Source organism: Haliotis cracherodii, unplaced genomic scaffold, assembly GCF_022045235.1.
Source record: "Haliotis cracherodii isolate W230 unplaced genomic scaffold, xgHalCrac1.p SCAF_7, whole genome shotgun sequence".
NCBI classification, from domain to species: Eukaryota; Metazoa; Mollusca; class Gastropoda; order Lepetellida; family Haliotidae; genus Haliotis; species Haliotis cracherodii.
The window spans coordinates 57548633-57563911 of NW_027266330.1; the positions used below are offsets into that span (position 1 = coordinate 57548633).

General features: G+C 40.4%; 1 protein-coding gene across 10 annotated transcripts in view; it reads left to right on the top strand.

The window, feature by feature from the left end:
* Positions 1–5176: 5176 nt before the first annotated feature.
* Positions 5177–15279, top strand: part of LOC139448502 (peripheral plasma membrane protein CASK-like) — a 483162-nt gene continuing 473059 nt past the window's right edge. For all 10 annotated transcript variants that reach the window (XM_071230056.1, XM_071230052.1, XM_071230057.1 and 7 more), the window contains exon 1: positions 5177–5327. The gene's annotated coding sequence lies outside the window, so the exon portion shown is untranslated. The remainder of the gene's footprint in view (positions 5328–15279) is intronic.

The window sequence follows — 15279 nt, forward strand, 5'->3', positions numbered from 1 at the left end:
AGGAGCTTGGTATCCTTGGTGTTCACCTCTAAGAGATTGATGATTCCTTTATAATGAGCATGTATCTCTCAGACTTCGCTGTTGACGGACATGCACACCATTGTTGTCTGATATCTGAGGAGACAACTGAACACTAAATAATTACTATCAACGAAACGAAAGTGAGTGGTTCTACACCACTGTAAATATCATACTGTACAAACTACAGGGCCCACTTGCACAAAGCGATCTTAGCGCGACGACTATTGTAAGCCTATGTTAAAGTATGGGCGTAACGATCATCTTAGCGCTAAGATCGCTTTGTGCAAGTGGGCCCTGGAGGCATTCATTTAGAAACTCGCGACTTTTGTCACAAAGGACAAAACATGTTTGTTTGTTTGTTGTTTAACGTCACACTCGGCAATATTCCAGCTATATGATGGCGGTCTGTAAATAACCGAACTGGACCAGACAATCCAGGGATTGACATCATGAGCATCGATCCACGCAATTGGGATACGATGACATGCAACAACCAACTCAGGAGTTTGACCACCAGATCCCTTAGTCACCACTTACGACAAGCATGGATTGCTGAAGACCACTTCTAACCCGGAATCTACACAGGACCCCCCTTGTATTATAAACATTCCAACAGAATCTCCGTGGTGCTATTAATTATGTTGATGCCAATGAAAAAGGTTAGTTGTCTCCGTTTCGAGATCATACAGACTATATGTTGAACGTTGACTTCTTGCAATGCGGATTCCGGGTCTGAAAAGAATCCTTGCATTCCGACCTATTAAAAGACAATGTAAAGTTGGGTTTTGAAATCTGTGATCTGACTGAGTACGTGGATATTTGCTTCTACATACAATTTTTTTTTTTGAATATTTAAAAAATAATAAAATAATAAAATAATAAAAAAAATTAAAAAATGAAATAAATTAAATAAAAAAATAAAAAAATAAAAACAAATCATAACACACACCCCACACCCCACACACCCCAAACCCCCGCGACTTCTACGCATATTGCCACAGGTCTCCGTTATATTATAGTAGCTGGAATACTGCTGCTAACAGAAAACTCACTCACTCCACATATTTGACCTGCAGACCGGGTGAGTGAGAAGGTTGCGTGGAGCGCGGCTATTTGCCGGAAACGAGAAATCACTTTTGTTATTTACCAAGGACACAATTGTATATGCCGGCTGAGCTCAAGTGTATGTGCATGTTCACGGGATATACAAGTAAAAGCACCTTCCATTGAGATATATGTGCAATGTGATACAAACACGAACTTGCTTAAGATAAATGTGTGACAAGGTACATGGACTTACGGAGGCCTTTTGGGGTCATTTGTGTTTTTATTTTTTCCCTTGAAATTTCAAGATACTAAGTTGAAATTTCAAGATACATACTAAGTTGAAATTTCAAGATAATCATCTTGAAATTGTAAGATAAGTTGAAATTGTAAGATAACTTGAAATTTCAACTAAGTATCTTGAAATTTCAAGGGAAAAAATAAAAATGCTATGTTGAAATTTCAAAATAATGATTTTTAAATTTCAAGATGATAAGTTGAAATGTCAACATACTTAGTTGAAATTTCAAAATATATACTTGAAATTTCAAGAACACTATCTTGAAATTTCATTTAATTTTTTTTTAAATAAATGGCCCTAAACGGCTTCCGTATGGACATGTAACATTTCGTTTTGTTGATTGTACACATGCAATATGGTTTCTGAATCTGAACGGACTATAAAAACTGGACTTTTACAGTCAGTTAACTCCCTTGCCTCGGGAAGATGAGCTTTGCCGTGAGTACTATCCAATTTCAGTTTGGGAGAGAGTGAGTTGAACAGTATTCCAGTTATTCCGGCTGTGTCAGACAAAGCCCACAGTCATACAGGTCTCTGACATTTACCACTTTGGTCTTACCCTAGACTGATATTTAGTCTAAGAAATAAAGTTATCTTTTTTAAAAAATATATATCTACACAATGAACAAAATCAAATCAAAATGGAGCCCAGAACAAATCTTAATTTCAGGAGGCAATCTAGACTTGCCAAATCATTCTAGACTTGAGTTGGCCCCTTTTTCAAAATAAGCAAAATCAAATCACAATGGAGCCCAGAACAATTCTTAATTTCAGGAGGCAATCTAGACTTGCCAAATCATTCTAGACTTGAATTGGTCCCCTTTTTCAATTTATTCTCTAGGGTCTGGGAGACAGACTAGTGGTACCCACGAGCACAGAATGGTCCTCAAAGACCGGACCATAATCATGTAAACAAAACATCTGCATGGGATTCCAAACATAATCGGACCGTAATCAAGGATTCGGATCATAGTCATGAAACATCTGGGATTCAAACCCACGATCCGCGGATCCTAGCAACACTCGGCTACGGCACTGATTACCGGTACTGCAGATCGTGGGTTTGAATCCCAGATTAACAAACACTGGGACAGCGTCATTGACGTATTATTAACGTAATATTTTGTGACGTCACGGAAGCTCGTGGCGTCACATTCGTAACTCCATTGTTATAACTAGTTATTTTGGACAATTTTTAAGTAAACGACTCGTGGTCGTTGTTTATCGTACAATAAAACACTGCAGGGAGAATGAACCATGAGGGGTGCAGCCTCTTTAAAAGATGTTAATAAAATGTACAAGTTTTAAAAATATTTACCTGTATAAAATAGTGATTACTCCGACCTCGGCATTACCACATAAGTCCATTTTATGTTTGTTTGTGTGTAGTTTACGCCGCACTCAGCAATATTCCAGCTATATGACGGCGGTCTGTAAATAATCAAATCTGGATCAGACAATCCAGTGATTATATCATGAGCATCGATCCCCGCAATTGGGATACAATGACATGTATCAACCAAGTCAGCGAGCCTTACCACCCGATCCCGTTAGTCGCCTCTTACGACAAGCATAGTCGCCTTTTACGCAATGCATAGCATTGTATCTCAATCTTTATTCAAATTATCAGTAAAGTTGTTATATGATTTTTGAGTATTAAACAATCATGCGAGTGTTTTCCAAATTTGAGTATAAGGCCTATCGTCAGTGGCCCATATAGCTACAACACTGCAGTCTGTTCATATTGACTCTGGACCAAACAAACCAGTGGCTCATATCATGAGCAATCCACACTGGGTCCGACCCAATCACCCAAATGACATTAGCATCCGAACCACCATATTTAATTCAACTTCGGTAATTTTGAGAGTGAGGTGAAATGAGTTTTAGCGTCGCCTTCGAGAGTACAATGACTATATTTCACTTACATAGCGACGTGCATGCACGTGTGTGCATGGCTTCTTGTACCAGTCCCGACTAATGCTGGTTTTATGGTGCTAGTCAACTGAGATACCATGCTGCAGTTTTAACATAAATACCCCACTTAGACACAAACTGACGCCCCTAAATGCCTAGCGCCAGGCAGGGTAACGTTTAACGTAGTTTGGTAGGACGCGACCAGGGGATCGAACCACCAAACTTCTGTTCTCCGGGCAGACGCTGTATCCACTGCACCACTGAGGCGGTGTGTTTTTAAGGAGTGTGTGAGTGAGTTGGGTTTTACGCCGCTTTTAACAGTATTCCAGTTATATCACGGGGTGTCAGCTTAATGTGGGAGGAAAGCCCGAAGTGATGCAGGTCTCAGACGTTTACCACTTCGGTGAAACCCACGAGCACGGGTATGGTGCTGACAAACCTAGAAACATAATCGGGGCGAACCGGGATTCGAACCCACAATCATAGGTTTCTGACGTGCCCAAGGGACGCAACTCTGCACAGCGAATCGCGGCGCCTTAGACGACTGGGCCACCCGTTCCCCCTGTTTTTAAGGAAAGTGTGAGAGGTCTCACTATCTGTTATTATTCCATATCATATTTTTGGGAGTGATTTTGTTTGTTTCTTTGGTAAATGCCGCATTCTCCAATATTCCAGCAACATGACGATGATCTGTAAATTATCGAGTCTGGACCAGGCAATCAAGTGATTGACATCATGAGCATCAATCCACGCAATTGGGATACGATGTCAGGCAATGAACCAAGTCACCGAGCCTGACCACCCGACCCTTTTAGTCCCCTCTTACGTTATGCATAGGTTGCTGGCGACCTTAGTCCTTTCCTGGGACCCTTACGGGTGAGTGAGCACTGTTTTACGCCGCTTTTAGCACTATTCCAGCAACATCACGGCGGGGTACACCAGAACCGGGCTTCAAACACTGTCCCTCGGTAGTGAGTGAGTGAGTTTGGTTTAACGCCGCTTTTAACAGTATTCCAGTTATATCGCGGCGTGTCAGCTTAATGTGGGAGGAAAGCCCGAAGTGATGCAGGTCTCAGACGTTTACCACTTCGGTGAAACCCCCCTCGGTAGTGAATGGGGCCCGGTTCAGGTCTTTGGTGTGACGGGGGCGGTCGGGTAGCCTAGTGGTCAAAGCGTTCGCTCGTCACGCTGAAGACCTGGGTTCGATTCCCGACATGGGTACAATGTGTGAAGCCCATTTCTGATGTCCCCCGCCGTGATATTGCTGGAATGTTGCTAAAGGCGGCGTAAAACCATACTCACTCACTCACTTTGGTGTGACGAGCGAAGGATTTAAGCGCAATGGAATATATATGAATTATAAAATAGACCGGCACACTTCTACTCTCGACTTAATTTACTCTAAAGACAGGAAAGGGATATATATGGAAACGTTTAGTCATGGAGAAAATTAGGGAGCTATTTTATCCCAGAATGTGTTTATGTATTGATTTTCTTCAGAGACAGCTGTACTTCATTTATTCTAGCCTACAAAAATATGGAGAAAGATTTCGATAATATCATCATCAAACAGTCGGTATATTGAAAACTTATGTTGGGTTGGCAACAAAAATAGTTACTCTTAAAAAATCAATATCGCTGAATCCAAAAGCAAGCTAGTTGAATGAAAGTTCACGAGTCCGCCTGACAGTTGAAAGTTACTCACCGCCGAAGATATACACAAAAAGTAACATTGTCATGCTTCTCCGACTCGTTCGGAATATTATTGTAAGAAGTTTGTTAAATGTATCACTTTACAAAAGATCAAGGGGTAACTGACAGTCGCCGACAAATTGTGCGCAGACCATCTCGACTCGTGAGGGTCACAAGACCTACTTCCGGTTACAAGTCAGTCTATGGCGGAAGAGTACGAGAGAGGGACTGTTTTACCCGACCACCTACGTTGACCAGCTATCTGTGTATTTTGTAAACAGTGCCTACTCATATCTGCATTTAAAGACAAAGTTTGGCATCGGATTATTCTGTAAACTTTCACATTTGCCAGGTAAGGATTTTGCAAGCCTGGAATTTGACCCCAGCCCAGTCCGAAAGAGCCAAGTTTTAGCAGAAGCGTGTCCATACCCCTCGGTCGCGCGCTTGTGTATGAACCCCCGATGCGTGATATATTGATAGGTGATAATGAGTGATATCGCACTGTCACGTTGCATGGAGTAAAGTGGTTGTTATTAACATGTATCGCTCGAAACATGTTTCGGTGTGGTTTGACAGTTCCGTGATAAAGTAGTGTTGGTTTGCAAAGAAGGATCAAGGATTTAGATAAACACAAGTGAGAATGATTTGTTACGTTTTGTCAAAAACAACAAAACTCATTTTCTGAAGTGCACATTTGTGCAGCAGATACTATGGGTGCACTTTGTAGTTGAGGTTGATATTTATTAAACAGCATGTGGTTGTATTTTGAAAACGTGTGAACCGCTGTTGTCAGTCAGCAGTTGCCTCCCTTGGACCAATGTTTTGGCGTGTGTCCATAATGTTTATATACACCAAACAGACGCTCTGTTAAAAGTTTGCTGAAGGGTCGGTATGAAATGAAATTGTTGTATAAGATCCATAATCGTTGCTTATTTCTCATGAACGTGATGAAGTAGCATCAAAAGACGAATAGTCATTACATCATGAACATTAATGTGAGAGAGCTGGTTTTAACGCCTGTTTCAACAGTATTCCAGTTATGTCATGGGGTGTCAGCTTAATGTGGGAGGAAAGCCCAAAGTGATGCAGGTCTCAGACTTTTACCACTTCGGTGGAACCCACGAGCATGGGTATGGTGCTGACAAACCTAGAACCATAATCAAGGCGAACTGGGATTCGAACCTACAATCCTAGGTTTCTGGCGTGCACAAGGGACGCAACTCTGCACAGCATATCACAGCGCCTTATACAACTGGGCCACCCGTTCCCCCCGTTTTTAAGGAAAGTGTTAGAGGTCTAACTAGGTTATTATTCCATATCATATTTTTGGGAGTGATTTTGTTCGTTTCTTTGGTAAATGCCACATTCTCCAATATTCCAGCTATATGACGATGATCTGTAAATTATCGTGTCTGGACCAGGCAATCAAGTGATTGACATCATGAGCAACTGAGCCCCAATGAACATTAATAAAATGTTTAATTGCAAACTTTATTTACAAATCACATCGTTATAACTTTTACCTTTAAACTCATCCTCTAAAGCCCTCATGTCAGTACAGAAATGCCAATTATTGACGCATGTTGGGCTAATTATAGATCGGAAACATATTAAGGTGATGTTAGTTACAAAAAAACTTACAATAATGAAAATTAATTTCTATGTGACGATTTATGTTTACTATATATCAATAATTTTTTATCAATACATCTTAGATATTTGAAGAATCATTTTGTGCATTGCTTTATGAGGATTCTGGCACAGAGCAGTTTGCCTGTAGCCATTGTTCGTTGAACGATGAGGATGGGATTATTTTGATAACCAAATTCGCTGAGATAAGGTCATTGTCCACATGCAAGTCCACACACAGTTTATGTCATCTAGTCCCTGATTCAAGTCTGTCCTTGAGGTTTGTTAACATTACTACACGTTTTGACAAAAGACTTGACCTTACACGATCTGCAACTTCAGCCACTACATAGCATTAGTTTCGAAAAATTCTGTTGGGCCTAAAAGCTCAGCTAATAATAACTAGTCCATGTAATAAGACTGGTATCAGCTTAACATGCTTAAAGGATGATAAGAAGCATGTTTGGACTTGTGAATGAGTGAGTCAAAAAGTCTCAGCCATACAGGGCTAGTAGATTCCAAAGGTTTTGATACTAACTGCAAAGTTTTTAAGAGTCTGGAACTTTGCAGTCTTGTAACGCTATGGTTGTTGTGTTTTGCCTGGCCCAGACAGTGTTGTTTGCAGCCTGCTGTGATTTATAGTGTTATCTGTGATATATATGTCACAGGGATTTACTGGATGCAAAATAGAGTACACAATACAAACATACACGTTGAGAATGGATGCAAATAATTTAAACGGCACAAAGTATGGCTGTTTGAATCCTTATATTAAACTGTAGACTGCATGTTACATGTAACATGTAACTGGCTTTCCTATTGTCAAAAATACACTCCAGAGTTCAGGGTGTCTGTGGATCATGTCTTCAATTCAATATTAAAATCCCCATCTATGACTGGCTAAAGACTTCTGAACACATGCAATGATATGATGTCAGTTTGCTTGTTTAAAGCCGCATGCAGCAATATTCCAGCTATATGATGGCGGTCTGTAAATAATCGAGTTTGGACCAGACAATCCACTGATTGACATCATGAGTATCAATCCACGCGAATGGAATACGAAGACACGCATCTATGCTTGTCTTAAGAGGTGACTAAGATCATGTTGTCAGGCTCGCTGACTTGGTTGATGCATGTCATCGATCCCAATTGCATTGATCAATGTCATGGTGTCAGTCACTGGATTGTCTGGTCCAGACTTGATTATTTACAGACCGCCGTCATATAGCTGGAATATTGCTGAGTGTGGCGTTAAACACAAACAAACCAAAACCAACATGATGTGTGGGTGCACCGTAAACAGTGTTGCAAAAACAGCATTCAACATGGTATAGAGTACTCAAGCTATAAATTATATTGCCCCACCTGACGACTGTATGTTCACAGTGTTTATTTATGGTCTGTGCTGGGATCATCTCTTGGAGTGTATAACATGTATATACAATGATTGTTGCATCATATTGTGGCTGCTAGTGGGGCCGGGAGTTGACTAGGTTGGTGAGTTATTTGCCTTATACCATGATTGTCATGTTTATCTTACCATTTGTTGAAAATTTGACAGAAAATAGGCTGGAAAAGCAGATAAGACGAGTTATTTTGTTTGTGAATACAGATGACCTATGGATTATGGTGCAGTGAAAATGTAGCAAATACGGATGAGTGTTTGATGATGCTGTGAGTAACTCAGTGGTTCATCCTCGTCATCATCATGAAGTTATTTTGTATTTTTGTATATCCTGTCGATATGTTAGTGATGAACGGTTTGAACATGGATTAGTTTTGACTTGCATGATGTCGTTAGCAAATTAGTAGTAGCAATTAAGCCACACTTTTTTCTTTTATGTTTCACGGCTTTATTCCAGCTTGACTACACAAAATAAAATACGATGACATGCATCAACCAAGTCAGCAAGCCTGACCACCTGATCTGAGTGAGTGAGTGTATATTTAATGCCGCAGTCAGTAATATCCAAGCTATATCAGAGCAGACAAACCAGTGATCAACAGCATGAGCACCAGTCACACAATGGATCATGATGACAAACAATTTGTTCCCAGGATGGCACACAAGCCAGGAGACCCATGTATATCTGAACCTATCATGCCTATTGTAAACTATAGGCAAAAGTACAGGGTTGGTTGGTTTGTTGTTTAACGCCGCACTCAGCAATATTCCAGCTATATGACGGCGGTCTGTAAATAATCGAGTCTGGACCAGACAATCCAGTGATTGATATCATGAGCATCGATCCACGCAATTGGGATTGATGACATACTTCAACAAGTCAGCGAGTCTGACCACTCGATCCCGTCAGTCGCCTCTTACGACAAGCATAGTCACCTTTTACTGCAAGCATGGGTTGCTGAGGACCTATTCTACCCTGGATCTTCACGGGTCCATAAGTACAGAGAGCAAGTTGAGCATTTGGTGTATAAATACAGAGTGGTTCTAACAAAGTCACCTCATTTGCATATTTATTAGACTGTGTTACCAAGTTTACCGTTTACTGGATTGGTTTATTGCACCAATAACAGTGTTTACTGTATGATAAATGAATTTATTGGAAAAACGTACGTATGATGTTGACAGCAGTATGACATTCTGGTTGCTGAGCTCAAATTGTATCGTACGACAGACAGTTAAGTCTGTAATTGAAAACAACTTGATGATGTTTGCATGCACTGTTGAAGGCCTTTTTCAGCCAATCAGTGAACAGCAGACTACGGTTGATCATTAGTTCCTTTGAGCGTAACGAAAATAATTGCCATCAGAAATAGTGCACTGAGAATCGTATCAGTGTGAAATTATTCATTAAAATTAATGAGTTTATGTGTTTTAGGTTTAAACTGTACAGCTCACTGCTCTTGATGGCAGTGTCTTGATACATTGTACGCAGAATCGCAGATAACCAGACTGTTCCGCAAGGCAGCAAGCGGCAATTGTGAATATTCATAACAGGGGTTACAGAGTGTGTTGTGTATTACTACGTTTGATTTGTTGTCAGTTGAACCTCATCACTCATTCCTTCCTGGTAAGGGGCGGTGGGGTAGGCTAGTGGTTAAGGCGTTAGCTTGTCACGCCGAAGACCCAGGTTCGAATCCCCATGTGGGTACAATGCATGAAGCTGATTTTCCGGTGTCCTGTGCTGGAATATTGCTTAAAGCAGCGTAAAACTATACTCACTCACTCACTCACTCCTTGATATGCAGATTTCTTTTCCAGGACATCCTTTATGGAGTCCGATCCCCAGCAACCCATGCTTTTCGTAAGAGTGACTTAATGGATCGGGTGGTCAGGCTCGCTGATTTGGTTCATTGCATGTCATTGTATCTGAATTGCATGTATATGTTTATGATGTCATTCACAGGATTGTCTGGTCTAGATTTGGTTATTTACAGACCGGCGTATTGCTGGAATATTGCTAAACTTGCTGAGTGCAGAGTTAAACAAGAAACATACAATCTAACAAACATCGTTCGATCCATAGAGTGTCATGAATATAAAATGGTAATTGTACTTTTTACTTCAACTAATTCGTTTTGCAATATTAAAGGTTGGCAGTGGTATTTTCATGGGAGAAATTTTTTGTGTATTAAAACAATACCATATTCGACGTAATAAGTGCCCTGCTCTAATAAGCGCCCATGGCAATATTTGCTAATATATTGAATAGCCAGTGAACAACCCCAATTAGCACCCCTTCTGATTGATCAATGTACACAAGACTTATTTATTGGTGTATAATACACACTCGTGTGTTATATGCAACCTTAATTATGGGCAATTAAATTCTGGAAAAAATATCTGTCGTGTATAAGACTTTTTTGGTATCATTTCAGGCTGTTAGCATAAACCACAAAATTTATGATCTTTCAACTCAGTTTTTTTTCTCACCTAAATTATATTCTAATAAGGGTCCCCTATTTCTAATTTTGAGTGCGCCCTGGGCACTTATTATGTCGAATACCGTATTTCTACCATTGGCCTACTGGAGTTTTTATTACTGAAGCAAGTAAAATTATTCCATATAATACTCAATTTCTACCATTGGCCTACTGGAGTTTTTATTACTGAAGCAAGTAAAATTATTCCATATAATATCTCAATTTCTACCATTGGCCTACTGGAGTTTTTATTACTGAAGCAAGTAAAATTATTCCATATAATACTCAATTTCTACCATTGGCCTACTGGAGTTTTTATTACTGAAGCAAGTAAAATTATTCCATATAATACTCAATTTCTACCATTGGCCTACTGGAGTTTTTATTACTGAAGCAAGTAAAATTATTCCATGTCAAGATTTAAGTTTTATGCAACATTTCGGAAATTTAGGTTTGGGTTTGATAGTCTGTAAACAATGTAAACAGGACCGTCCCCCCCCTCACACCAAGTCAGTCTATAACTAGTGATGATCCCGGGGTAGAATAGGTCCTTGTACGAGGTGACCAAATGGATTGGGTGGCCAGGCTCCGTGACTTGGTTGATTATGTGTCCGGTAGCCTAGTGTTTAAAGCGTTCGCTCATCACGCCGAAGACCCGGGTTCGATTCCCGACATGGGCACAATGTGTGAAGCCAATTTCTGGTGTCCCCCGCCGTGATATTGCTGGAATATTGCTAAAGCGGTGTAAAACCATACTCACTCATTGTACTGCTGCGCCGTGGATCAATGATCATGGTGTCACTAGTTCAGAGACACGATTATAGAGCTGGAATATTGACGAGTGCTGTGTTGAGAGAAGTGTCCTAACTGACCATAAAAGTCCAGCTTCCACCCTTGCCGAACTTGGCTGGAATTATGGAGTTATATTTTGGCTGGGATAACGAGCCCATGCATAGTCCAATCAAAATCTCGTAATGAAATAGACATTCTGTTTGTAAACAAAATGGATTTCAACGTACAGAATTTGGTCAACTGCGGGATTTACAAATGATGTGTATCGTCAAATGGGCGTCGGCAGATATTTCCCAAATCTTTTCATGTTTTTAATCAAGGTGCTCAAGTGGTTTGATGAACTTTGTGAGGTAAGACCTATTTTATTACAATAATGAATATAGATCTTGATCATCGTTCAGATCGTCTTGACTGGGCTGGCCATTTTGTTTGAAGCAAATGCAAGTGATGAGAGGTGGAATCTGATTGGTCAGCAGGAGGATTGTGCCCAGAAATCCCAGCCTATACCGGCAAGGGTGGAAACTGGACTACTAGAGTCAGTTAACTAACTTGCCTCGGGAAGATGTGTTTAATGAGGTACATGTTTCGAAGAAAATACTGCAAACTTTGTCATTATTAAGTGGAGAAAAAGCCTTTGACGCCTGACAGATACATTTTATCATTTTGCCCTTTGCCCAAGGACAAGCAAGTGTTAAGAGTTTCACAGATGTCTAAACGTTGATTTACAGAAAAAACATGGACTTTCTGCAACTCTTGACCTTAATCCGAATGTTGAGTTTTCGTAAATGTTTTTTTAGACTTCTTGAAGGCCGAGAATAGTTCCTGTGATGAATGTCGTGTCTTGTCAGAACACTGATTTCTTCAGCAGCAGTACCTATGGGCGTCAACTGACACCATCATCACACTATTGTTGCTTCTTAATTTTCCTATTTTGTGAACTTTTCATATATTTTTTCAGGTGTTTTGTGTAATTCCTTCAAACTTTTATAAAGATTTCGTGGAGAGCGATGCACGAGATTGGTCACTGGAGAACACTGAGATGTTTCTTTTCCTGATTCCGGTACCTCAAATTACTCATCTTTCAGTGGCACGTTCATGTGAAAGTAAAACGCTCTATGTATTTTTTTAAGCGGGGTAATATTTTAATATTGTATAATTAAAAGTTAAGAGACAAAATCATTTTCATAATTCTAAAAAATCTCTCTTTTGGTTTGGTTTGGTTTGTTGTTTAACGGCAATAACGCTGCACTCAGCAATGTTCCAGCTGTATAATGGTGGTCTGGAAATAATCGAGTCTGGACCTGACAATCCAGTCATTGATATCATGAGCATCAATCCATGCAATTGGGATCGATGACATGCTTCAACCAAGTCAGTGAGCCTGACCACCCGATCCCGTTAGTCGCCTCCTATGACAAGCATGGTCGCTTTTTATGTCAAGCATGGGTTGCTGAAGACCTATTCTACCTCGGATCTTCACGGGTAACTTCTTTAAGGGCCTGTTGTTTAATTCTGACTGTATTATGAGCCTGTGTTTGTGAATCACTATCAAACAGTGATCATACCAGGTGTTTCTAAACAGGTGAGCATATCCTGACTTGCTGGTGTCACCCACTGCAAACACATGCAAAGCCAAGTCAATTGTTCACCTATACAACACAGGAATGTATGGTATGAGGCTAAATAGGGACTTGCATCAGACATAATGTTTTGGAAATATCCTCCACATAACTACCATAAAGTGTTTTGCAAGCTTTACTAAGCCCTTGAATGTGACTCTGATCGAACAACTTTTGAACAAGAGCTGAATGACACTCTTGGAAATCTCCAAGGAAAGAGGATGCTCGATTGTACCTCAAGAGTTGTGAAATGTAGACACCAAAGGATGGAGCTGCTGCAGTAGTGCTAACATTAAAGGAAAGGTGGCTGCTGGAAAGTTGAATTCAATCCTCTTGTCAAAAAGTCTTGTGGAGAGTGTTTTGTCGCTCTGAGTTTAATGATGCTCTTCGAAATCTCCGTAGAAAGAGTATGTCCATGATATTGTATCCTGCTCCATTTAGCTTCAGGGCTGAACAATCCCAACTTCACCACGCAGTTAACAACCAATTTACATGAGGAGTGGGTGGTGTAACCATTGATTGAATTATCGATCTCGCTTGTCCTTTGTCGATGATATGATTTGATGACGGGATGAAACAGCAGTCGTGAATATCGATCACTCACTCACTCAACAAGAAAAAGGGAAACTGCTGTTTGTCATCAATGTTTCCATTGGCATTGATCCAAACTACGCCTTTCTTGCCGAGGCTAAGTCATGTGGGTGTCCATTAAAATGACATTTGTAAACTTATGTCGGACAATAATGACAAGTACTTCCTTTTACTCGCCGACAACTTCCTGCACTATTTTGAATTGTCATATCGAATGTATCCAATCAAAATATTATTGCAGTTGATCAATGCTCATGATGTCAATCACTGGATTGTCTGGTCCAGAATCGATTATTTACAGACCGCCGTCATATAGCTGGAATATTGCTGAGTGCGGCTTAAACAACAAACCAACCAACCAATAAACTTATACTAAAAATGTTTGAAATTATTGCGAAAGTAAAACACACCTTTAATAAGAGTCATTGGAAAGCCTTTGGATTTTTGGGTTAGTTTACAAGGCCGACCGACCGACAAAAAAGCCCTCAATAATTTCAATGACTTTCGACAAAAAGATTTTTGAATGACTCCATTTTGCAAACAAACAGCCTTGAGATTTCATAACCGTGGAAATAGATATGTAAATGTTTATTCTGAAAAATACAACAATTGATTATCTTCTTTCATTCATTAGTCATGTTAGTAGCAGTACTGATCTGGTAGTTGAAAAATAGTTTTTTTCTTCGACCACATACATTGACTTTTGGGCCAGATCTTTTGTGAACAAACAAGCTCGATCATAGTACCACCAGTGACTGTTACAAGTTGTGTCCCTTCTATGTCCCTCGTGTTGACCAATCAGATTCCATCTCTCATGCCACTTGCATTTGTTCCTACAATATGGCGGCGCCCAGTCAACATGGTCAAGACGCCCAATCGATAATCAAAATCTGTATTGTGATTAAAATGGGTCTTACTTTGCGAAGAGCATGAAATCACGTGTGCACCTTGATTAAAAACATGAAAAGATTTGGAAAATAGCTGTTGATGCCGAGTTGGCTAGTACACCTGTTTTACAAATCATGCAATCAACCAAAGTATGAACCAACTGGTTGTCGATTTCATTACACGATTTTGATTGGATATGCATAGACTTGTTAGTCCAGCCAAAATATAACTCGATAATTCCAGCAAGAGTGGAAATTGGACTTTTATAATTGCCTTGCCTCGGGACGATGCATCCCTGCTGAATGTGGTGAATTGTTGCTCCTGCTATTGGCCACTTGTTCCCTTGGCCTAGAAAACAGGTTAACTCAAGACTTGACTCCAGCATTTGTCGACATTCTCACTCACTCAAGTCTCTTAGGCACACCAGAAACCTATCAATGTGGGTTGGAAATCCCCGATTATGTTTCTAGGTTGGTCAGCAGTTGGGCCGGGGGCACGGGTGGCCCAGTTAGACCGTCTAAGGCGCCGAGATTCGCTGTGCAGAGTTGCGTGCTCGTGGGTTTCACCACAGTGGTGAACGTCTGAGACCTGCATCACTTTCCTCTCACAGTAAGCTGACACGTCGGGATATAACTGGTATACTGTTCAAAGTGGTGTTAAAAATATCTTTCTCACTGACTGCTACATACCCAAGTCTAACCTTTTTGTATTAACCATGATTCCTTTTCTGTTTGTGTAAGTGGTATAGTGTCCTCGTGATCATAGGTATTGCTAGTCTCCGTGTGGAGTTGTGTCCCTTTTAGTGTCAGGATATGTGGGTTTTATTCTATAGCTGGTGATAATCCTTGGTGTGCTTGTGGGCAGGAGACGTACCTCCTGGCCACTCATATGAAACTG